This window comes from Thalassophryne amazonica, chromosome 19 (genome assembly GCF_902500255.1).
Source record: "Thalassophryne amazonica chromosome 19, fThaAma1.1, whole genome shotgun sequence".
In the NCBI taxonomy this organism is placed as follows: domain Eukaryota; kingdom Metazoa; phylum Chordata; class Actinopteri; order Batrachoidiformes; family Batrachoididae; genus Thalassophryne; species Thalassophryne amazonica.
This window is the reverse complement of record NC_047121.1, coordinates 39,408,470-39,435,020: the sequence shown is the minus strand read 5'-3', so window position 1 is coordinate 39,435,020 and position 26,551 is coordinate 39,408,470. Positions and strand designations below refer to the sequence as shown.

At 40.3% G+C, this 26,551-nt stretch overlaps 2 long non-coding RNA genes across 2 annotated transcripts; one reads left to right on the top strand and one right to left on the bottom strand.

Annotated features, from left to right (window-relative positions):
- Window positions 1-3,902: 3,902 nt before the first annotated feature.
- On the bottom strand, window positions 3,903-19,552 carry LOC117500910. Its single transcript, XR_004557890.1, has 3 exons — window positions 19,542-19,552; window positions 5,174-5,179; window positions 3,903-4,028 (listed from the first exon to the last, which is right to left on the bottom strand). It is a non-coding gene; the product is annotated as an uncharacterized LOC117500910 (long non-coding RNA).
- LOC117500911 lies at window positions 5,369-5,809 on the top strand. Its single transcript, XR_004557891.1, has 3 exons — window positions 5,369-5,446; window positions 5,642-5,688; window positions 5,767-5,809. It is a non-coding gene; the product is annotated as an uncharacterized LOC117500911 (long non-coding RNA).
- Window positions 19,553-26,551: the final 6,999 nt, after the last annotated feature.

Genomic DNA, 26,551 nt, shown 5'->3' with positions numbered 1-26,551 from the left:
CTGGATTGTGTACAGAGAAAGTCTTTAATGAAATTGTTCATTTATTTTGTGGCTAGCATGCCACTCCAAGCTAGCTTAGCTAGTTAGCATGTAGCTCTCTTGAAAATAAGCTTGTTGTTCGTACTGTAAATGACATTAATCAGGTAACATCAGGCTGCTTAAATATATGCTAAATAAATGGACTACATTTATATTGCGCTTTTCCATCTGCATCAGATGCTCAAAGCACTTTACAAATAATGCCTCACATTCACCCCAGTGTCAGGATGCTGCCATACAAGGCGCTCACTACACACCGGGAGCAATAGGGGATTAAGGGATGATGGTGTTTTGTGCCACTGTGCAAAAGTTTAACATTACAGAATTTACATGGGAAAATTAATTGTTGTTCTACTAGGTTTCATAACAGAAAATAATAATAATAGTGACAGCACTGTTGATAATTCAGATTACTTTTACAAGGCTGTCTTTTCTTTAAATTAGTTTTGGGTTAATTGCATTCAGTATATTAAAGTATAAATGTTGAATGTAATAGTTTTGCTTGGCTCACAGTACATATGATATCCACAGTACCTGTTCACTCCACCGGGAAGGTGCATTTTGAGCGCCACCGTGGTGATTACACTCTCCATCCTGTGTAATGTGCTCTTTGGTATTCTTATTTGTACAGGAGGGATGAGTGGTTGTCCATATTAGCATAAACCCTATAGAATAATGAATCAAAGACATGCATCGTCATTCAGAGACAAATCATATTCAGGATACGTATATAATTATCCACCTGAAAGTCTGTACTTACTTTATGAGGCAAACATCAGGTTTTCCATTCTTTGGGACAGTTGGCTTAACATTGGTGATGCCAGCAGGCTTAATCTGTAAATAAAACAGTAATAACTGCAATTATGAAGCTGACAAAACAATAGGCAGCATGGTGGTCAAGTGGTCAGTGCACTTGCTCCCAAAACAGAAGGTTCTCTGTTAATTAAAGTAAATAATTGTTGTCATGTGGTGCTGTACTTTATATATCTTATATCTGTGTAGCCTGGGCATGTTTTCTACAACCAGAACTGTAGGTAGTCCTCCAGGTAAACCTTTTTGGGGAGTTGGCAGTGGAATTGGCACTTCAGCGGCCATAAAAATACCCCAAAAAGATAAAAAAGCCTAAAAAGAAGATTCTTGCTTCTCCTCTCTGGCAAAACACTGAACCATGTACCATCTCATTGTAACATCACAAAAAATAGACTCGTTTACAAAAAATAATATTACTGCAGAATTCACAAACTGATCATAATAAAACGCTAATTTGATCTTTTTCATGGAGTTTGACTTTAGAGTGATTTCCAGCGTATATATATATACGCTGGAAATCTATTTATGAGACGGGTCATCACAGTGGTATTGCTGAACTCCTGGACTTAATTAGAAGGTATGGAACTGCTGATTTCACAAACAAATCTGACACATCTTTTAGGTGTTCTTGCATTTACTTTTCCTTTGATAACCACAGAGAGGAGCAAATGAAGCTGTACCATAATGATGCCTATTTAATTCCTTCCCAGTCATTTATACAAGCTAACAAGGTTTTTCAGGTGCACTTACAGGTTTTTTTTTTTGTTGTACCCACAGTTTAATTGAAGATCGTAAGGAGCCACTACGTCAAGACGACAGGAATTTCCTCTTGAAAGTTTTGATGCCTCTGCACACAGCGGAGTCACTTGGTGACTATCATCCAGAGGTAATGCGTGCAGGAAATTCTGTTTCTCACATCATCTGAGCAGTCACCATTTCTACTCACCTGATGCACCATTTCTACTCACTAGGATGCACCCCGCCTCTCGCCTAATGCCTGCTCCAGGAACAAGTGTGCATCCAAAATGAATGAATGAATGAATTACTTATGTCTGCCAAGGACATAACAAAATCATCAGTGTTTTTTATTTGTCTGTCTGTTAGCAGGATTACATCAAAACAACTGCATGGATTTTGATAAAGAATCCATTAAACTTTGGAGGTGATCCGGGTCCGGATAGTGGATCAAGTTTCACTTTATATAGGCGTTGAAGGATTACTGTTAGCAAGATTACATCAAAATTACTACACAGATTTTAATGAATTTTTCAACACAGATACATATTAGGCCATGGAAGACTCCATTAAATTTTGGAGTTGATCTGAATCTGGATCCGGATTCTGTAACACGTTTCACTTTATATAAGCTTTGAAGGATTACGTCAAAATGGATTCTCACCAAATTTGCACCACAGAGAGATAGGTCATGCTGGAAAACTCCACTGAATTTTGGAGGTGATCTGGATCTGGACTGGTGGACGTCAGAAATCTCTGATGCCTGCTTCCTTAATGCAAAGCAAATTAACGTGGTTTGCAAAGAAATGGTTTATTACTGTAAGATTTTTATTTATTCTTTGGCTGCATTTCTTTTTATGAGACACTAAAGAACTCACACATTCATTTTAAACCACTTAGTCCAATTAAGGGTCGTGGGGGGCTGGAGCCTATCCCAGCAGCCATAGAGCACGAAGCGGGGTACACCCAGGACAGGATGTGGATCTCTGGATGTGGGAGGAAACCGGAGCACCCAGAGAAAACCCACGCAAACACAGGGAGAACATGCAAACTCCACACAGAAAGGCCACAGGCTGGAATTGAACCCATGACCTTCTCGCTGTGAGGCCACAGTGCTAACCACTAAGCCATCGTGATGCCCACTAAGCAACTGTGGACTTCAAATATATATATATATATATATATATATATGCATATTTTACATATTCAATAACCAATACTTTTGTTTAATAATTTTGTGTGAATTTTATTTATTTATTTATTTTTTACAGTTTTTGGACTGGAATCCATCAGCTCTGTCTGGCAACACATGAGTTTTTGTTGATGTGGATTTGAATCACGTGTGCTTGCGTGAGCCAACCTTGAACCTTCATGCGCATGCGTGATTTTTTTCATGCCTGTCGGTTGCGTCATTCGCCTGTGAGCAGGCTTTGAGTGAGGAGTGGTCCAGCCCTCTCGGCGGATTTTCATTGTCAGGGAAATGGCTGAGAGACTGCCGCTTTGCTTGATCAAATTTTTTTTAGAAACTGTGAGGCACATCCATGTGGACACCATTCGAGAAATTCAGGTGGTTTTTGGTGAAAATTTTATGGGCTTCAAAGACATTAAGGGATGTTACTGTCCCTTTAAGGACGGCCCACAGAAGCTGGCTGAATGACCATTTCATTTCTAAACAGATCGCTCTGTGGATCCGTGACCATCGTGTGCAATTTCTCTGGTTATCACAAGAGCTGGACATCAACTATTTTCCTGCAGATTTCACTTTTAACAAGAGATTTTGTCATGTCATTTTTGATCAACACACAGAGGAACAAATGAAGCTCACAGCTGATGGCTGTAATTGCTTCCCAGCCATTTATTCAAGCTAAACATGTTTTTTTTAAAAATCAGACACCCTGATTTGTTTTTTTTTTTTTTTTTTTTTATCCCACAGGATCATAAAGGACGTTGCGCCTCCACTGATTGAAGAAGACCTGGTTTTCTTCTGGAGAGTTTTTGTGCTCCTCCACAAACCAAACACACTCCATCTGTACCATGAACAGGTAATATGTTCAGAAACTGTCCACCATCTCTCTGCTCCCCTGAAGCTTTACCTTCATGTTTGCATGTAAATTCAAATGGTTTGACACTCAGTGTTCCTCTTTCTGCACTTTGCAGCTGGTCAGGTGTATTGTCCAAGAAACAGAGTCATTGGGAATAAAAATGCATTCAAAACTCCTTTTTGCACATTTTTTTCCTTTTCTTAAGCTATAGAAATTCAAGTGAAGAGGGAAAACTCAGGTATTCACACATTTTGTGGTGGATGACAATATGCAAGATGAAATTTGGTGTTTAAAATTCAATTAAGCTGCTTATATTGGGGGTTTAGTGAAGACGGGTCATTTTGAACCGGAGGACACAGGGTGTATACAGAAAATGAGGACAACAGGAGGGTTAAGTGCAGCCTGATCAGAGAGTCTCAGTGCAGTTTTCAATGTTAATGACAGCGCGCCTTTTTTGTTTGGACTCAGAAGTTGAAAATCACATGATGTGTTACATCACACTTAACAATCGGCTAGACAATTAATCAAACCATGGTTCTGTTTTGTCTCTAGCTTGCTTCTAACAGCCAGCTGATAGCTCTCACTGCTTGGACCAATGAGATTTATACACCAAGCTGACCTGAAATCAGCCACTGAACATTAAATTGACTTTATTGACAAGTCTGACCCCTTTGAAAAGTGACCAAATGTCATATGTCATACCGTTCATTCCCAATATTCTTCAATAAAGCTATCAAAGATAAAAGCATATGCAACATATACTTTTATCTTTGATATCTGTATTGTTGCTAGGCAAAATATGCTTTTATCTTTGATATCTTATTGAAATTGTTCCTTGAGTACCTTAATCTTTATCTTCCTTTTAATGTTATGTCAGCTTTGCTGTTTCGGCTGTAAGGTTGTTGTTCCATTTGATGGTCTTTGTTGTTCACGTGTGACCTCAGAGGAGCAGCTGTGTTAAATAGAACAGAGCCTTTATTGTCGTACAAATATACATAGAACCAAATTTGTCCTCTGTATAACTCATCCTAATTAAAGATAGACACAATCTAACCACTAGGAGCAGCTTGCTTTTAATTAAACAGTCGGATTCCTCTGGTCCGAGCCAGTTAGGTCCAGCACCCAGGGAAAACTTTTGCTCTACAAAATCAAATATGTCACACAGAATCCCCCAAAACTCATCATCAAACAAAACAATTATTGTGTACAGAAATGGAGACGCTTATCTTCCAGGAGTAAAGATCACTTTTAATAAGTGTCAGGTGCCCACATTTGAAAGTCTTTTGGACATCTTGACGTCTAAACTCAAGGCTCCCTTTGGAGCTGTCCGAAAACTGTACACAGTTAATGGAGCCAAGGTTTGTGGACTGGATGAACTGCAACATGGAGAGACTTATGTTGCAGTTGGATACCAGCCTTTTAAGAAGTTAGAGTAAGTATCATGCACAGAAACACCAATCTCTGTCTGTCTCACTGCTTTTTCAGCTCATTGACATTTACAAAAGGAAATGCACTGTTTGGAAAATGATTCACAGAAACTTCAAGACTTTTTTCTTCCCATTTTCTGGTATAAAAAAGCTAACTCTTAAAGTCCTCTCAGTTTCTGTGAGCACATAAAAAAATAAGAAACAACAACAGGTTGTTCAGTGCGTTTGTTCAACTTTTTTTTAATCTAAAAAATAATAATCTTTGACCTAATTAAAGGGATTTTATTACACTGTAATCTGCATTTCTCCCCTCAGTCATATGATTTGTTTTATCTTTCCAGCTACGGTGCAAAACCAAAGAACTCACAGCCACAGAAAAAGAAAGAAGAAAAGGTCAGAAAATATGTTTATTCCACAAAACTGAACAAACTTACATTTACATTAATAGTAATTTAAAAATCCAAGTTGCTAAAAGACTCAGCATAATTGTGGAATTATAATAATTCACCTCTTACAATGTTCCATGTTTGTTTGTTTTTTTAATGACTGCTGCATATTAAATTTTTATCACCTTTTTTAAACTTTCAGGTTAAACCGACTGAGGACCCAACTGTCCATAAGAAGAAGAAGACTGTGTAAGTCCAGACCTTCATGTGGACAATTATTGAACCTGAATATGAATATTGTCTGAATGATTATATCTGTTGATGTAGTGTGTTTGCTGACAGAGTGACACGGGTTCCTCCGGTCCAAACACGAAAGAACATCAGGAATGAACGGTATGACATAAAACAAACAATATCAAGAAAATGCATTTATTTGTGTTCCTATGTCGTTCTCATGTAAGAGACATTTTTTTAACCTGGTGATGTGTTTACTGCCTACAGTAAAGACCAGCCACCTGCTGTTGCAAAAGAACATCACGCACAGAAAGTGGTGAGTTCACTTCCATACTTCATGCAGCTTCATGCATGTTACACATTTTCCTGCATAAATTTCCACATTATATTTGTCAAACAGATGCCATCATTACAGTTTGTTAATTATTTTCATCACAAAGGTTTTACTTCCCCTGATGTATATATTTAATCAGCTGACATGGCATTTTACAGCCTTGTTCACAGACCTCAAGTTCCTGTTATTTTAAAATATATCAACACTTATAGTGTGGCAATTTTTACTTGCTGCTTTTGCATATTAATTGTTTTTTTCTTTTACCATTTAAAAAAAAATCAGATAAAGCCAGTGATTCAGCTCAAGGATAATCAAAAATTGAGGCCTTTCTCCATAAAGTAAGTATAGATTTTTAGATGGATAATTATTTGTCCAGAATTTTAATGTTCTCTGACTAATGATCTCTCTTTTTCTTCATTCAATAGAGTTTTTACCAATGGACAGCCTCTAATTCCTCCAGTTAACGTCAAGATTCCAAATTATGCACTGAAGTCAATGGAAAGCGTTTTAGCCATTGTTGCAGACATCATGTCCCTTCGTACTGGAGTGAAGAGGTGCAAACACACACACACTTATTAATGGAACTGAATAATTATTATTATTAATAATAATAACAATTAATAATTTTGTTTTGTTTTGTTAAACATTGTAGTCTGAACTGGAATTGACCCTGTTATTGTGTGTGTGTGTGTAACAGAAAGTAAATTGTCAGTCATTGAATGTGATCAAAGCTTGCTCCAGTTTCTCCTAACTCTTCTTTTAACTTGCAGTCTTTACACACTTGATGGACAACCTGTTAAATCTGTGACGGAGTTGAAGTTTGACGGCTGTTACGTTGCTGTTAGTAAGGGGAAGTTTAAACCTGTTCAGTACTTCAAGAAATGTGACGGGAACAAATGGTAGGGCAGTAAATAAATAAATTTTAAAAAAAATGTAATAAATACATTCTATTTGTATTCACATGTGAATCTACTGTGAAATCATTTTTTAATTCCCATATTGATCTTCCTCCCCACAGTAAAGAGAAACAATTTGTTCAAGCAGTACGTCATAAAGACGATGTGAGTTCACTTTCTTCTGTGCAGGTTGTTTAGTTACAAAGATTTTCTCCCATAAATTTCTTCTTTCACAGCTAAAAAGTGCATGTTTGCACAAGAATGTCAGTTAACATTTAGCACATATGAAACTTTAAGTGCACGTTCAAAATGGATTATGCTTTATTCTTTATTTCCTGTTGTGGCTTATCATTTTTTTAAACAGCTTTTCAAATCTTTTCAGATTAAACCTGTTGTTCAGACCAAAACCAAGGCGACTGGTAAAAATGAGAGAAATCCAAAAATAGAGTATTTCACCATCGAGTAAGTCCAGACTTTCAGATGGATAATTACTTATCCTGAATGTGAATTTTCTGAGTATTTGTCTCACTCTCTGTTTCTTCATTCTGCAGTGTTTTCACCAATGGAGAGCCTCTAATTCCTTCAGTGACTGTAAAAATTCCAAAGACGGCTCTGAAGTCAATGGAAAGCGTGTTAGCCATTGTTGCAGACATCATGTCCCTTCGTACTGGAGTGAAGAGGTGCAAACACACACACACACACACACACACACACACACACACATTTATTAATGGAACTGAATAATTATTATTATTAATAATTTTGTTTTGTTTTGTTAAAAATTGCAGTCTGAAATGGAATTGACCCTGTTATTGTGTGTGTGTGTAACAGAAAGTAAATTGTCAGTCATTGAATGTGATCAAAGCTTGCTCCAGTTTGTTCTAACTCTTCTTTTAACTTGCAGTCTTTACACACTTGATGGACAACCTGTTAAATCTGTGACGGAGTTGAAGTTTGACGGCTGTTACGTTGCTGTTAGTAAGGGGAAGTTTAAACCTGTTCAGTACTTCAAGAAATGTGACGGGAACAAATGGTAGGGCAGTAAATAAATAAATTTTAAAAAAAATGTAATAAATACATTCTATTTGTATTCACATGTGAATCTACTGTGAAATCATTTTTTAATTCCCATATTGATCTTCCTCCCCACAGTAAAGAGAAACAATTTGTTCAAGCAGTACGTCATAAAGAAGACGTGAGTTCACTTTCTTCTGTGCAGGTTATTTAGTTACAAAGATTTTCTCCCATAAATTTCTTCTTTCACAGCTAAAAAGTGCATGTTTGCACAAGAAGAATGTCAGTTAACATTTAGCACATATGAAACTTTAAGTGCACGTTCAAAATGGATTATGCTTTATTCTTTATTTCCTGTTGTGGCTAATTTTTTAAACAGCTTCTTAAATCTTTTCAGATTAAACCTGTTCAGACCAAAACCGAGGCGACTGGTAAAAATGAGAGAAATCGAAAAATAGAGTATTTCACCATCGAGTAAGTCCAGACTTTCAGATGGATTACTTATCCTGAATGTGAATTTTCTGTGAGTATTTGTGTCACTCTGTTTCTTCACTCTGCAGTGTTTTCACCAATGGAGAGCCTCTAATTCCTTCAGTGACTGTAAAAATTCCAAAGACGGCTCTGAAGTCGATGGACAACGTCTGCAGCGTGGTGGGACCCATGATGTGCTCTCATGCTGGAGTGAAGAGGTACAACACCAACACACTGTAAATCACGTGCACAGCGCACCAACCACAGCTGTTACACCATCAGTTCTAGTTATAACATACTAACTGTAATTAACACAAAAACCTATTGAACTATCAACCAGACTGTCACAATTAAACTTTACTCTCATTAAAGCCTTTAACCTATTTTTTTAAATAATGATGGTTATGCTAATGATGTTTTGTGATTATTTTAGGCTCATATTTGTATCAAATCAAAATTAATCATCTATAAATACTTGCAATTTAGAGTCAGAATTGCAATCAAGTTTCTTCTTTCTTTCTTTTTATTTTCAGGCTTTACACACTTGATGGACAGCTTGTGAAAGATCCACAAGACTTGAAGAATGATGGAAAATATGTTGCCGTTACCAGGGGAAGGTTTAAACCTGCCGACTACTTCCAGCCAGTCCGAGTGCCCCTGAAGAAAAAGGGCAAGAATAAATGGTATGACAAAAATATATGATTAAAAAAAATACATTTTATTTGTATTCACATGATTCGAATATAAAATAACCTTTTTTTAAACTTGCCATTTTGTTCTCCCTACAGTGAAGAAACTCCATATACATAATATTCATAATGTTGCCTCTATGTTGATTTCAGAAGACCATCCCCGAGGCTGTGATTCATCACATCCAGCACACAGAGCACAAAATAAATTAAATTTTGCACACCAAATTATTGTTTTTCATTATTTTGAAGATGTCTGTTCTACAGTCATTCTGCCCCAGAAAAAGAACAATTCAAATAAATTCCTGACGGCCCAATATTATCATGACATTCATGCATGTTCCTCAAATTCGGGTCCTTTACCAGAGGCCTGGGAGTTTGAGGGTTTGGCGCAGTATCTTAGCTGTTTCTACAACTGCACTCTTCTGGACAGACACCTCTGATGTTGTACCTGAAATCTGAGCCACTCTTCCATTTTAGGAGTTACAGCTGCAAGTGTTCCTATTACCACTGGGACCACTTTGGACTTTAGATTCCACACCTGCTCCAGTTGCTCCTTCAGCTCTTAGCTCTTCTGTTTTCTCGTGCTCCTTTTTGATGTTGCTGTCAGATGGGATTGCCACATTGATCACAACTGCTGTTGTGAAGACCTGTGGGGCTTCATCCTTCAAGTACACTGGAGCTAAACAGTAGAAGTTGAGAGATGGAATGCCAACTTCTGATCTCGGGGGCTGAGGTTGTGCTGCAAATGCGCGAGAGGAGTTTGGGTTTTCAATTTAAATTTCAATTTATTTTCATTCATATAGCACCATATCACAAAGAGTTGCCTCAAGGTGCTTCACACAAGTAAGGTCTAACCTTACTAACTTCCAGAGCAGCAGTGGTAAAGAAAAACTCCCTCTAAGAAAGAAACCTCAAGCAGACCAGGCTCAAAGGGGTGAGCCTCTGCTTGGGCCATGCTACAGACACAAATTACAGAACAATTCACAAAACAAATATACAAGAAATGCTGTTGGTATACAGGACAGGAGGGTTTTCAGCACCAATACCACACCCATCTTTTTATGGAGCTGCACCTTAAACAGAGAAAAAACAGAATCAGGCATCAGAAAGACAAGAAATATAGTATAATTGGCCAGCATTAAACAAAAAGAAAAACAGGAAATACTAAGGTGACCGTCAGCCACTAGCCCTAAGCTTCACTAAAGCAGCCTCAGTTCAAACACATTAAATCCAAACAGTCAGTTCATTAATGTAACAGTTTGAAACCACAATCTCAAAATTGTTGTAAAGTCTTGCCACCCGCAAACACGGTCGTCAATCTTTACATCCCTTTTCCGTAGAGTACAGCAGATAACAGAAAATTTACAGATGAATCCTCCAAATGGCAACACAGGCAAATACTCCAAGGTAATGACTGGACTTGTCCTTCGCCTCAAACGGAATTCATCAAGCATGTCGGCTGCGGGCCAACTAACTAAGCTAAGCTAGTGGAGCTCGTGAGAGTGTGGTCAATAATGGCTGAGGGTGAGAGGAAGTCACGTACGGACGACAGTGCTGAAATAGGTAAATTTAAACTAAAGCCTGATTCACACGACAGGATTTTAATATTATCTTTAGGTTTCCAAAACCTGAGAGACCACACACGTGAAGATAAAAAATCATGGATCTAACAGGTTTGGTCGTACAGTGTGTGGTGTCCAGCCACACGGTAATAACAACAACATCACACACGAACAGATTTCACACATGATCATTTACAGTTCAGACAGGAAATCTCGCAAAAATCTCTCGAGATTAAACGTGACTTCAGAGTAAACAAACGAAAGTACTTTGTGGACTATTTAAAACAGAGGGAATAAACGATACAAAAAGAAAAAGACAAGGCGTTCTTTAAAGAAGTGGAGACAGCGCGACCACCGGACCTTCTGGTAAGTCAGAACAGCTGTTTTGATTTTATTTTCCACTCCGTATGTCCATCACCTCGCTTTCTGATTGGCTACACGTCACATTCAGCAGGCTGCGTGCTCGTTTGTGGTCGGAGGACACAACACACACTGCGATATCGGGCCAAAAAAAACAACATGTTGAATATCCCAAATTTGCGATCGGAGCGCTCCTGAACACACCACACACGGCAGGAATATCTAGTAAGGTTCTCTATGACGTCATCACGATTGTCAGGGCGTCCTTAAGATTGTCAGAAGGGGAAGATCGGGTCCGATATCAGCCTAATTATCCTGCCGTGTGAACCCGGCTTAACATACGAAAGTATTGATGTGGATTCTGATACAGAATTACTCAATGCAGTTGACAAGATGGAGAAATCTGTGTCTGCTCACAGAATTTCCAGTTTGGCACGAAGATGCTATTGCTTCAGTTGATGGCTTACAATGGGCCTCGACAGTAAACCTAAAAGTAAACCGTGCAAGCGATGGAATTAGATTAGAATTGGAATAACTCCCTTGTGTCTGATGATGTGTGGACGTTCGTGCTGTTATGGGTTGCTGCAGAGCCACGTCACTTCCGGCAAGGTGGTGAATCTGATGGCAAGAATAAGCGACTTCTGCATTACAAGTACGCATGCGTGGCAGTCGGTGGCTATCGGGACAAACAAAGCCATGTGCGCAGCTGTCAGTTCCGGAAGCCTATTGCATTTACAAGATAAAAAAAAAACAAAAACATTTGACCGCTGATCGCGATGTTGTAATTATGAGATCTTTTCTCGTAATTACGAGATAAGGCTATTTTTATGTTTTTTTAAATTTATTTATTGTGTGTGTGTGTGTGTGTGTGTGTGTGTGTGTGTGTGTGTGTGTGTGTGTGTGTGTAATCACTTCCATACAATGTGCTTCCATACTTCCAGTCCCTCTGTGAAGACAAGTTTTAGAATTCCCAACTCATAATCGAAAATCGGCCAATTTGTAACCTTCGAAACTGCACTGTGATTCACACCACGGCACACTCAAAGTGTGGATTTCCCCTTAAACTGTTCCTGGATGAATGAAACTCCTCCAGCGAGGCGGGGCACTGGGCTGGGCATCAGCTGGCAGGTGCCGCTGATCAGCTGGACGGATCTGAGAAGTGGAGGCAAGGCAAAAATCAACATACGTAATACGGGGACTCACACAGTTTAATGTGCATGCAGTGTGACTGCGCACACTGCATGCACATTAAACTGTGTGAGTCCCTGTCTGTGATTGGCTGATGGTTTCATGTGCAGAAACAAAGCTGTGTGTTGTCATCGGACCTTTTCTGCATGAACGACACACTGAAAATTTTCTCGTCTTTTCCAGCCCCGACGCTTGTCTCATGCGCACAGATTTGCGTATTTGACACACGTTCTGTGCATCTAAACACTGTTTTTTTACACAGCTTTGAGCAGGGTGAAATTATTAGACCGTTTCACATTTAATGTATTACTCCACATCTGGCTTTCCCCTTAAACTGGATTTCCCCTTAAACTGTTCCTGGATGAATGAAACTCCTCCAGTGAGGCGGGGCACCGGGCCCACAGACTGGCATGCACCCGGGTGGGAATAAGCCCCGCTGTGTCCCTCAGCGGTCGGTGGGGCTGTGTGAGTGAAAGCAGGAAGACGCCCCGTGCTCGTCTCTGGACATTCATCTGGGAGCAGTTAAGGGGAAAATCTACACTGTGTTTAATTGCAGTGTGTTATCACTGGCTGAGCTCAGCCCGCGTCTTTACTGAAGCACTGGAAGTACAGAAGAATATACATAAAACAATTTAAATACCTGATCTTTTCTTATAATTACGAGATCCTGATGTCGTAATTATGAGATCTTTTCTTGTAATTACGAGATCAGAGACAATTTTTTTTAATTCAGTGAAGGCAATATGCTTCCGTAACAACAAAGAAATGCCATTTACCGCACACAGTAGTGAATGATATTACACTGACTATGTGTCTGACGTCAAGCATGTACATTTGTTTGTCCCGATACCTTGCCATCAGTCCCCGCGCGCCCAAGATGCTGAAGTGACTTATCTGAACTTCCGCGACTGGCCTCCCAATGAAAATAAGCTCGGGCTGCATAAGGGTTTTCAGCATATAGGGCGCCATTGTGCCACAATTCCAAGCTTATTATTGCTGAAAAGGGGGGAATTTACGCTTTCTTTTGATGGAAAAACTTGAATATTGATGCAGCTTTAAGGGACCTGGGTCAGATTTGGGCAAGCATACATTTCATGGCCTGTGGAACGATCCTGGGTATAGACCCAATTAACCAGGCTTGTTTTCAACTAAAACCCTGCTAGATCTTACCATTCGTGGCCTCTGTGGAAAGCTCACAGTCTGGGTTTTAATTTGGTGTCTTGCAAAGAGCTGAAGAAGACACGTGGAGCGGGGACAGGGCTGCAGAATTCAAACCCTTTGACCTGAGACGCCTGAAATAGTTTGAAAATTGACCAGACTTACAGGCTACTTTTAGCCACAGTGTTTGTGCCATAATTACAAGCATATTATTGCTGGAAAGGTCAGAATTTAAGCTTTCATTTGTTCTAAAATACTTCAATATTGAAGCAGCTTTAAGGGACCTGGGTCAGATTTGGACAAGCATTTCATGGCCTATGGAAACCCTGCTTGATCTAACCATTTTTGGCCTTTATAGAAAGCTCACAGTCTGGGCTTTAATTTGGTGTCTTGCAAGGAGCTGAAGAAGACATGTGGAGGGGACAGGGCTGCAGATTTCAAACCCTTTGACCTGAGATGCCTGAAACAGTTTGAAAATTGATCACACTTACTGGCTGATTTTAGGAACACTGTTTGCACCACAATTCCAAGCTTATTGTTGCTGGAAAGGGCAGAATTTACACTTTCATATGATGTAAAATACTTGAATTTCAATTTATTTCAATTTCAATTTATTTTCATTTTTATAGTGCCAAATCACAACAGAGTTGCCTCAAAGCGCTTCACACAGGTAAGGTCTAACCTTACCAACCCCCAGAGTAACAGTGGTAAGGAAAAACTCCCTCTGAGGAAGAAACCTCAAGCAGACCAGACTCAAAGGGGAGACCCGCTGCTTGGGCCATGCTACAAACATAAATTACAGAACAATTCACAGAACAATTCATGGACGAATATACAAAAAATGCTACTGGCGCACACGACAGGAGGATCGCCAACATGAATACAACTCCCATCTCTGGATGGAGCTGCACCTTAAACAGAAAAAAAAAAAAACAGAATCAGGGATCAGAAAGACAAAAAATACGGTATAATTTGCCAGCATTAAACAACAAGAAAAACAGAGAAGTACTAAGGTTGATCGCTGGCCACTAGCCCTAAACTTCACTAAAAGATCCAGAATTTAGGTAAAGTTGAGGCGCAGCCTGCTCCAATTACTAATAAATGAATTAAAACAGTAAAAAGCGTAAAAGAAAACTGTACCATTATGCTAGCCATATGAAAGGGAAAATAAGTGCGTCTTAAGTCTGGACTTGAAAATCTCCACAGAATCTGACTGTTTTATTAATGCAGGGAGATTATTCCACAGAACAGGGCACGATAAGAGAAAGCTCTGTGACCCGCAGACTTCTTATTCATGTTAGGGACACAAAGTAGTCCAGCACCCTGAGAACGTAAAGCCCGGGCCGGTACGTAAGGTTTAATTAGGTCAGCTAGGTAGGGAGGTGCCAGACCATGAATAATTTTATAGGTTAGTAACAGAACCTTAAAATCTGATCTCACTGGGACAGGAAGCCAGTGAAGGGATGTCAAAATGGGTGTTATGTTGTTGAACTTTCTGCTTTGTGTCAAAAGTCTGGCTGCAGCATTTTGAACCAATTGGAGACTCCTAATGCTAGATTACAAGCGTATTGTTGTTGGAAAGGGCAGAATTTACGCTTTCATGTGATGTAAAATACTTGAATATTGACGCAGCTTTATGGGACCTGGGTTAGATTTGGTAAGCACACATTTCATGGCCTGTGGAACCATCCTGGATATAGACCCATTTAACCAGGCTTTTTTGTTCAACTAAAACTCTGCTTGATCTTACCATTTTTGGCCTATATGGAAAACTCACAGAGAGGGTTTTAATTTGGTGTTTTCAAAAGAGCTGAAGAAGACACATGGAGATGACAGGACTGCAAAATTCAAACCCTTTGACCTGAGACGCCTGAAAAAGTTTGAAATTTGACCACACGTACTGGCTGATTTTAAGAACACTGTTTGAATCAGAATCAGAATCAGAAGAAGTTTATTGCCATTGCCAGTGAACAGGATTCACAGACTAGGAATTTGCTTCGGTACAATGGTGCAACATTAAGAAGAGATAAAATGCTAAGATAAAATATAACATATGTATCAAAATAAGATAAAATCTAAGATAAAAAAAAAGAAATATGAAATATGAAAGGCTGTGTGCAACAGAAAAACAGAGAAACAGAAAAAACAGTGCAGTGGGAGGAGTGCAATTAAAAACCAAAGTACATTGTCTAAAGTGACCCGTGATAAGATGATAAAATGACAGTAAAGTGCCACAATTATAAGCTTATTGTTGCTGGAAAGGGCAGAATTTATCAATCAATCAATCAAATTTTATTTGTTAAGCGCCTTATAACAACCTAAGTTGACCAAAGCGCTGTACATATAAAATCGCATTTAAAATATAGTTAAAAAGAGGAACACGGATTCATTTTATTCCCAAGTCTAAAAAGACTAAGTATCAAACATCTAAACAAATACGTTTTGAGTTTTGTTTTAAAAATTGGCAGATCCGAGATGGCACGCAACTAAAACCAACTAAACTCAACTAAAACCCTGCTTGATCTTACCATTTGTGGTCTCTATGTAAAGCTCACAGTCTGGGCTTGAATTTAGTGTCTTCCAAAGAGCTGAGGAAAACAGGTGAGGGGACAGGGCTGCAGAATTCAAACCCTTTGACCTGAGACGCCTGAAAGAGTTTGAAAATTGACATCACTTACTGGCTGATTTTAGGAACACTGTTTGTGCCACAATTCCAAGCTTATTGTTGCTGGAAAGGGCAAAATGTAACCTTTCATTTGATGTAAAATACTTGAATATTGATGCAGCTTTCAGGGACTTGGGTCAGATTTGGACAAGCACACATTTCATGGCCTGTGGAACCATCCAGGATATAGACCCATTTAACCAGGCTTTTTTTCAACTAAAACCCTGCTTAATCTAACAAATGTTTGGCCTCTATGGAAAGCTCACAGTCTGGGTTTTAATTTGGTGTCTTGTAAGGAGATGAAGAAGACATGTGGAGGGGACAGGGCTGCAGATTTCAAACCCTTTGACCTGAGATGCCTGAAATAGTTTGAAAATTGACCACACTTACTGGCTGATTTTAGGCATAGTGTTTATGCCACAATTACAAGCTTATTGTTGATGGAAAGGGCAGAATTTAAGGTTTCATTTTATGTAAAATACTTGAATATTGATGCAGCTTTCAGGGACCTGAGTCAGATTCGGACAAGCGCACATTTCATTGCCTGTGGAACCATCATGGCAATAGACCCATTTAACCAGGCTTTTTTCAAATAAAGCGCCACTTTATCTTACGATTCTTCACTTCTATGCAAAGCTCACAGTCTGCAATTTAATTTGGTGTTTTGCAAAGAGCTGAAGAAGACACGTGGAGGGGACAGGGCTGCCAAATTCAAACCCGTTGACCTGAGACCCCTGAAATAGTTTGAAAATTGACCACACTTACTGGCTGATTTTGGGCACAGTGTTTGTGCCACAAATACAAGGGCACAAACACAACAGAATGTAAGCTTTCATTTGATGTAAAATACTTGAATATTGAAGCAGGTTTAAGGGACCTGGGTCAGATTTGGACAAGCACACATTTCATGGCCTGTGGAACCATCGTGGATATAGACCCATTTAACCAAGCTTTTTTTCAACTAAAACCCTGCTTGATACAAATACAAGCTTATTGTTGCTGGAAAGGGCAGAATTTACGCTTTCATGTGATGTAAAATACTTGAATTTCAATTTATTTCAATTTCAATTTATTTTCATTCATATAGCGCAAAATCATGACAGAGTTGCCTCAAAGCACTTCACAAAGGTAAAGTCTAACCTTACCTACCCCCAGAGCAACAGTGTTAAGGAAAATCTCCCTCTGAGGAAGAAATCTCAAGCAGACCAGACTCAAAGTGGTGACCCTCTGCTTGGGCCATGCTACAAACATAAATTACAGAACAATTCACAGAACAATTCATGGACGAATATACAAGAAATGCTACTGCGCACAGGACAGGAGGATCGCCAACACGAATACAACTCCCATCTCTGGATGGAGCTGCACCTTAAACAGAGAGAAAAAACAGAATCAGGCATCAGAAAGACAAAAAATACTGTATAATTTGCCAGCATTAAACAACAAGAAAAACAGAGAAGTACTAAGGTGATCGCTGGCCACTAGCCCTAAACCTCACTAAAAGACCCAGAATTTAGGTAAAGTTGAGGCCGCAGCCCGCTCCAATTACTAATAACTGAGTTAACAGAGTAAAAAGCGTAAAACAAAACTGTACCATTATGCTAGCCATATGAAAGGGAAAATAAGTGCGTCTTAAATCTGGACTTGAAAATCTCCACAGAATCTGACTGTTTTAGTGATGCAGGGAGATTATTCCACAGAACAGGGTATAGACCCATTTAACAAGGCTTTTTTTCAACTAAAACCCTGCTTGATCTTACCATTTTTGGCCTCTATGGAAAGCTCACAGTCTGGGCTTTAATTTGGTGTCTTGGAGCTGAAGAAGACATGTAGAGTGGACAGGGCAGCAGATTTCAAACCCTTTGACCTGAGACGCCTGAAACAGTTTAAAAATTGACAGCACATACTTGTACACTCCCACTTTGCCTTCATGGCAAAGTGTATCTAATAATTAATGTAGATCAGTTGTTAAAGAATCACTCTCTTCTTGTTACTTTCAACTTCATATGACAACAGGTCCACGAGTTCAGTTCAGTGATGTTATTGTATTTCTCCAGACACTTTCAAGATTGGTTTCTGATAAGAAACAACCCAGTCATTGTTTTCCCTCTGGAAGCAAAATTCTTTCACACAGTCAAAGTATGAGATCACTCACATTTTACAGAATACAGAAGCAGCAATTAATTTTGAACAGTACAATCATTCAACTGTACATTACTGATCAGTATAGTTCAAACATAAATGTACAAACCCTTTGATTATAAACAGAGGCAACAACAATATTATTTGCATTACACATCTTGACCTCATGACCTTTAAACATATCATGAAACATCATGTCAGGCATTAGTCATGACTTTATTAACCCTCTGGGGTCTGAGGGCATTTTTTGGACAGTTCACTTGCCCGGCATAAATGTTTTATTATTGCTGTTAACAGCTCTCCCTGCATCCCACAATCAAATTTTATGTCTCTTTTTTTCAGGACAACCTGTGGTTTCAGAATATATATGTTTTTGTTCTGTTTTATAAGAGTAATAAAGGTTTACAATCAAAAATAGGCAAGGAAAAAATAAAGCAAAAAATAATTTTCCACATACATTTACTCAAAACACACAGCAAACTAGAATAAACAACTGTTTTGACACTTTATAAAGGTAATTTGAGGTCTTGTGTGAAAGGCTGTACAACAAAAAGGTTCAAACAATAAACACAAATGTACATTTTAAACAATATATACAAAATGGCCTTTGCGTTTTGTTGTCCATTGATATGGTAAACAAGTGCTTTACGCAGAGAAAGCAACAGAGTTATCCAGTAACATCCACATGCGAAATAGTGGAGCAATCCTGATAGTTACACACTCTTTGTTTGAGCATGTGAGGTTGTCATCAGAGGCTCTCTGTGTGCTCCTGCTTTCACTGATCGCTGTCCATAATGGCGCAGGGCACACTGAGTATGTACTAATAGTATGTACTCATTGGAGCACCCAGGGGGCTATTCAAACGGGCCAATGAGTAACATATCACTCCGATGGCTGGCTCAAAAGTACGTGGAGTTAACTTTTCAGCCAAAAAAAGTAAGTTTCTATCTCATATCATTCAAAAGTTATTTATAATTTAGTAAAGCTTGGTCTTAGGCGTCGGCCCCAGAGGGTTAAAAATGGTCAATGTCTGACATGTTTTAAACCAACATGTTACACCCTACTTAAGCATATGTTATTTATGAAAACCTTAAAGCAAAACACTTTTCTGATTTGAGAGTCAACACACCTGTCAGAAGTTCCACATGTTCAATACAATTCATCATAAGCACATATTTCAATCATTAATCAAACCGTATGAAACTGTATAATTTAAAAACCATCATAAATCAATTGAACACCCATCAAAGCATAGGCATACACATTTTCATTTATTTGACATCATGATAAAACCCTTGAACACATTATGGCACAAGTATACACTCTATTCAGCTTCATTTATTCAATACAGTACCTAGTTCATTTAAACCTGCATGGTGTACATACTTCTAAACATTTGTTACTTTTTGAAAATAAGGAAGACAAAAACTTTTATTCAATTTGGTAACTTTTAGCATTATTAGCATGCAAAGCTAATTATGAGTAAAATAGCATATATTTTCATTTATTCTTTACACTGTACGAAATTAAAAGTGAAGCGGGGGGTCGGGTGGCTATGGTTACATTTGTCTAAACATTCTGATGAAGAAAAAAAGTTCCAACTGTGTTTGTGGTGTTACTTAGTAGCTTTTGAAATGTATGTATCCCCTAAGATACGTTGCCAGATTAGGGGTAGAAATTTGAGTGAGAACAAGTTCTCAATAGGTGAAATAATGATTCCTTATAAAGGAACAAAGGCTGGATCTCTGTGACAGTATCTCCCAAGCAAACTTCACCACTAGGGCTTCAAGATATTCATTCAAGCAGGTGTGTCTGGGATAGTGTATGACTTCCTGACATACACCGGAAAGAGCACATTTTGCACAAGCCAGGGTCCAGCTAAAGAACTTGGAATTGAGGTGAACGTTGTCAATCAACTCTGTAATACCATCAAGAATCTATGGGAGTGTCTACTTTGACAATTTTTCACCTCCCTTCCACTCATTGTGCATTGGAAGGAGTCCCTTGGTTTGCGATGTCTGGGAACCATCCACAAGAACAAGCTTAAAGGATGCACACGAGGATGACCGTGCTCTGCTGAGGCAAGGAAGGGGCAGCTATGACTACAGGATGGATAATGAGGCAGAAGTGACTGTTATAAAATGGTCTGACCTTAGCTAGCTCTTGTGCTGCAATCAGTCCTCTCAAGGAAGTCAGGTGTTTTTCCAGAGAGGAAAGAAGAGTTGCTGTTCCCTGTCCAAACATTGTGTCACAGTACAATGTTCACATGGTAGGAGTTGACCTTGCTGACATGATGGTGGCCTTGTACCGCACCCCTTCAAAGTCTCACCGGTGGTACCTGTGCCTCTTTTGGCAAATGGCGGATATAGCCAGCAATAATGGATGGCTGCTGTATCGCCAAGATGCCAAAAGCGTTGGTGTGCAAAAGCACAAAAAGCTCAAGGAATTCAGGCTGGAGATTGCAGATGCCCTTATCCACAGTGGAAAGAAGAAGGGAAGGCCTTCCAAGGGAGGGGAGGAGAATGTGCACAGCCCCACGTGATTCATACCAAGACCCATGGTTGATGTCCACCATGATCTAGTGGATCACTTCCCAGCTTACACAGAAGGTGCAGGCTTTGCCCGGATGGACAGACAAAAATCTACTGCACAAAATGTGGTGTTCGTTTGTGCATCGTCACTGGAAAAACACATGCAACTGCTTCCAAGCATTCCATAAAAAATGCAATATAGACAGGAAATGAGGGACATTGTTCATAGCGTTCCCACCACTGTGGAAAACCTGGATCCATAAAACTTTCTCCAGTGTTCAAAATGCATCATTTGAGAAAAAGAAATTGCTGTGTTTTATTTTTATGTAATCTTTAATGCACAACAAGTTCAATATGTTCCTCATGAAATGTTCCATTTTTGTGTCACTTTTTATGAGATTGCTTTGATATGAGATTGGTAAAAATAAATAAAATCAACATTGAAAGTGCTATGTGTAATGCAAATGAACAAGTAACAACAATTTATAATATATCTTCATCAAATTGAACATTTATATGTTTATCATTTGGGCTCTGTTGTGTGTTGGGGGGCTTGGCTGGACACTGTTTTGCGGTTTTTGTGTTTGCTTTCCTTCCCAGGTGGTTTGGGGCTGATCTCTGGGGAGAATGTGCTGCAGAAGAGTCTCTCACCTCTGTCACGGTGATCTGCTGCACCTGTTGCACTCACGTGCGATTCTCTAATCGGGACGATCTACGACACCTATGACATTCACGTGCAGTTCTAAGGACTCTCAGCTGGTACCAACGAAGAGATGAAGAACTGCATTTAAGCCAGCAGTGACCTGGGCTTAGGGGCCGGAGAATACGACCGTGTGACGATCATTTGAGGACGCTGAGGGCCGCTCCAGAAGCTGACATTGCGCCTGTGAAGGAGGACGAGGGTGAGAGGCAAGCGCTGTCAGCACACGTCAGAGGTGATTATCCTTAAAAGCTTATCTGTGAATATAATGTGGTGTTGTTGCGCAGCTAAATTTAAGTATTGAAGAAAATTGTCTCGTTTGCTCCTCGCTGCTGTGGCGTGCGGATTGATAATCCTCCACAAGCTGTGAGCAGCTGTTCTTTTGAATTAAGCCTGAAATCAGTCCTGAACGTGTTGCTGATAAGTGTGCCTCTAAATAGTGTTTCTTGATATAAGTACTGAATAACCTTACCTCTGTTCCTCCTTCGCAGAGTACAGTCTTGGGAAAAGCCACCTGGGGGGTGTTGGCGGAACTCCTGAGTCCAGAACGTTCGGGCTCCGATCCGTTGAGGCACTGGGAGAGCGCGCCGCCTCTTCACCCCACCAGACTTATTTATTTTGTGTACAGCACAGTGGGAAGAAAATAAATTTGTTTCTTTTGGAACTGCTTCTGGTTATTTAGTGCTGGGTTCAGTCAGACGCTGGACCGCTACTCAACCTGCGTCCAGACCATAACAGGCTCCGTTTATACCTCAATGGTGCAACGTGTCCTGGGAGATACAACTCATAAAATCCAATATTTTGAAAATCTGTGTATATTTTGAATGTGGGAATATTTTTCTAAAGAGATGAGTGATAACATTGAATTATTCTTTGCAAACGATTTTCCACTCCTGCCTATTTTAGTGTTAAAGTGACCGCTGGTGGGGTCGCGGTCGTCACGTTGGGAACCTGTATGTGTTGTACCCAGGATATGGGGTAATATGCTGCAGTACCTCTGAAAATATGAGAGAAATGATCACGAGAGTTATTTCGGGTTGTTTCTCCCACGCAGAGGTTTATTGCAATGAGGAGAAACCCCGCGAAATCACTCCAGTGGTGTGGGAAGACATTACAAGTTGTAAAAATAAAGGATCCCCCAGGATTACTAGACGATTTCCGAGAATGCGGTCACAATTCCTTTGAATAGAATTACAAAACATTTAGAAAAAATAAAGAATAACATACTTTACATACTTTTAACCAACTCTTAACTGTATTTATATTGTTCTGAAGGCTTTTATGTAAATGTATATTTATTACAACCCTTTTTAACATTTTAAGAACTTTCCTATTTTTAACTATTTTTAATATGACATCACCTTATGAGTTATCATTATTTATTGGCGCTGTCCTGAGCATAGTGTTTAAAGGCGTGCTATCCTTCTAACCTATCACACTCTCCCCCACTTGAAAAAAATGTCGTCCCGACATTATAATCAAAACATTTACTTTTACATGTCAAAACTATCAACATTCTATATTTACCCGTTAGTCCATAAACTTGAAAGCAAACCATATCTGTGGGCTCTAGCCATCACTTCACTACAGATCAGGTCTGAAGACTGAAGACTAAGGAGTCAGTAAGCAGTCTATTGTCTGTGTTTATAACCATAGAAGGAAAAGTCTCGATGGCAGTCTGTAGATGCATCACTGGAGAGTGTCGTACCCCTGAATATGGGGTAGTGTGCTGTAGTACCTGTTTACTGTAGTCCATGCATACCCAAGGGCTGAGTGTAGTATGGCTGCAGCGTAGGGAACCATGGGGCCAGACCTGGGTACACAGGCAGCAGAGGTGGTGCAGGCTGGACACTGTAGCAGGATGGGGTCCCTAGGTAGTCGTAGGTCATCCGTTTCGGCGGGTGTCTCTCTCGTTGAGGGCGCTGGGACGTGGTCTCCTCTGCTCCCTCAGATGCAGCAGGCAACGAAGGGGCTGGAGGATCGCCAGCAACTGAATCCATCTCCTCACGAGTTGCCTCCTCAGCCGCAGGGTGACGTGCTTCCAGATGGTCTCCACCGGTTGGCCCTGCTGGAACAGCAGCAAGGGCTGGTGCTGGAGGCTGATGTCTCACTGCAGCAGGTTCTTGTTTCGTTTCAGAAAGGTCTGATGGCTGGGAACCAGGCGGCTGAGGTGGTGCATGGTAAAAGCTGAACTCATCACCACTCTCATCATCAGACACATGAGTATCTGGGGCAGTTTTGTCTCTCCTCTTCTGTTTTACAGGGTTGTCTTTTTCTGGGGCTGGTTCAAAAGGTAAGTGGTCACATGACATGAGTAGGTTTCTGTGTAGCACCCTAGAGCGTCCTTTGCCTCTCTCTGGTCTCACTTCATAGATTGGGAGGTCAGGCCCCATTTGTCTGTCTACCGTATGAATAGTGTCCTCCCAATAGTCTCTGAGTTTCCCTGGGCCTCCCCTTGGAGTCAGGTTTTTGACCAAGACTCTCTCGCCAGGCTGTAACACAGAACTCCTTACTTTCGTGTCATAATGTCTTTTGCTCTTGTCAGCTGTTTTCTTGGCATTCTCATTTGCAATGGTATATGCTTCATCCATGCCCTTTCTCCATTTTTCAACATAGTCTTTGTGGTTACTAAAACCAGGGTCTGAATATAGTCCAAAGAGCATATCTACTGGCAATCTGGGTGAGCGCCCGAACAGTAGATAAAATGGAGAGTAAGCAGTCACATCACAACGAGTACAGTTGTAGGAGTACACCAGCTTGTTGATAGAGTCCTTCCAGTTTGACTTTTCTGTTTCAGTGAGTGTCTTAAGCATTTGTAACAACGTCCTGTTCATGCGTTCGACTTGACCATTCCCCATTGGGTGATAGGGTGTTGTTCTTGAGCCGGCCATGCCACTGAGTTTCTTAAGTTGAGTGAATAACTGATTTTCAAATTCACCGCCTTGGTCATGGTGAATGCGACAAGGAAAACCAAACTTCAGGGCGTAGTCATTGAAGATGAGGTTTGCAGCAGTTTTCCCTGACTTTGAAGTAGTGGCATAGGCTTGTGCAAAGCGTGTGAAGTGATCAACAATCACTAAAATATATTCAAAACCACCTTTGCATTTGTCAAGATGAAGAAAGTCTATACACACAAGTTCAAAAGGCTGTGTTGTTACAATGTTGGTCAAAGGGGCTCTTGAATCGCGACTGGGTTTTTTCTGTTTGACACAGGAACACACACGGGTCACATAATGTTCGATGTCTGTCTGCATGTAAGGCCAAAAGAAGCGGTCACGTACTAAAGACACGGTGCGGTCGACACCTTGATGGCCCATTTTATTGTGCAGTTCGTCAAGCACTGTTTTCTTAAAGTGTTCTGGCAGTACCAGCTGTTTGCGGACAGAAGTGGTTCTGTACAAAATGCCATCACTATCTAGCACTAGCTTGTCCCATTCTCTGAATAAGCATTTTGTTTTTGGACTGCAAGTTCTTAGCTCTCTGGTCAGTGGCTTTGAGTCTGACATTTTGCTCTGTAATACAGGGCCAATAACAGGATCAGTCTTTTGTGCTTGGCTTAGCTGTTCTTTTGGGATGGGTGTGAGTGATGCTTCGGCTGACACACCTTGTGCTGTGACTGACAAAGCTGTGGCCAACATAGACCATGTGGCAGGGGTCTCCTTTTGTGCCTCTATGGCCTGGATAGCAGCTGCAATAGAGTCAGGAGGGAGTTCCTCAGAACAGTCTTTCATTAGAGTCTCTACATCAAGGGGCATTCTCGACAAAGCATCAGCATCACCATTTTCTTTTCCTGGTTTGTACTTAATAGTGAAATGAAAGTCAGCGAGCTCTGCGACCCATCTTGATGTTGTTGCATTCAGTTTGGCAGTGGACAAAATATAAGTTAATGGGTTGTTATCACTAAACACAGTGAATGACGGGGCATAATATAAGTAGTCTCGAAATTTGTCTGTGATCGCCCACTTTAAAGCTAAAAACTCGAGCTTGCCTGCATGAAAGTGGTAGTTTTTCTCAGCTGCTGTTAATGTGCGCGAGCCATAAGCAATAACTCGCAGCTTATCATTTTGTCTTTGGTACAGCACTGCACCGAGTCCCTCGTGTGAGGCGTCAGTGTGTACAATAAATGGCTGGGTGAAATCTGGAAAGCCGAGCACTGGTGGGTTCATCAGGCAGTCAATTAGTTCCTCGAGTGCACTTTGGTGTTTGTCAGTCCACATTATTTGTGTGGATGAGGGCACAACGGGACTCGTCTTCTTTTGCTTTGTGACTCTCGTGGTCAAATTTTCGTTGTCCTTGTCTGCTTTTAACAGTTCATATAGACAGTTTGCTTTTCTGGAAAAGTCCTTTATGTATTGCCTGTAGTATGATAGAAGGCCTAACATCTTTCTGAGCTGACCAACAGTTTGCGGTTTAATGTCCTTGAGTGCTCTTACAGCTTCAAAATCAGCAGGATCAACTTTGCTGCCCTCTGCTGACACTCTCCTACCCAAGTAGCGCACTTCAGGTTTAAAAATGTCACACTTACTTGACTTAAGTTTAATACCAAAGTCTCTTAGCCGCTGGAGCACTTTTCTCACATCCTCCACATGACTTTTGAAAGTTTTGCTGTAGACCAGTGTGTCGTCCAGGTAGGGGATGCATATGTTGTCGCGAAGTCCCTCCAAGCACTCCTCCATACAGCGTTGAAATGCTGCAGGGGCATTCATGAGTCCAAAGGGGATGCGTACCCACTCATACAATCCCCAGGGGGTCACAAAAGCAGTGAGTGGGCGGCTTTCCTCTGACATGAACCCCTGGTGGTATGCTTTTCCCTGATCTAATAGTGAGAACCAGGAGTTACCACCTAAACTGTCCATAATGTCCTGGACACGTGGGATGGGCTGGCGATCTGGATGGGTTTTTCTATTCAAGTCTCTATAATCTATACACAGTCTCAAAGTGCCATCCTTCTTTCTAACGCATACGACTGGTGAGGAGTATGAGGAGTTTGACTTCCTGACCCAGCCTTGTGCGATTAGGTCATGCAGGTAACTTTTCATCTCCTGATAGAGAGGGCGTGGTACTGACAGATATGTGCGTTTGACAGGCTCATTGTCCTTGAGTGAAATAGTCATTTGCAAGTTTTCAATGCAGCCTATGTCATTGTCTGTTATAGAAAAAGAGTC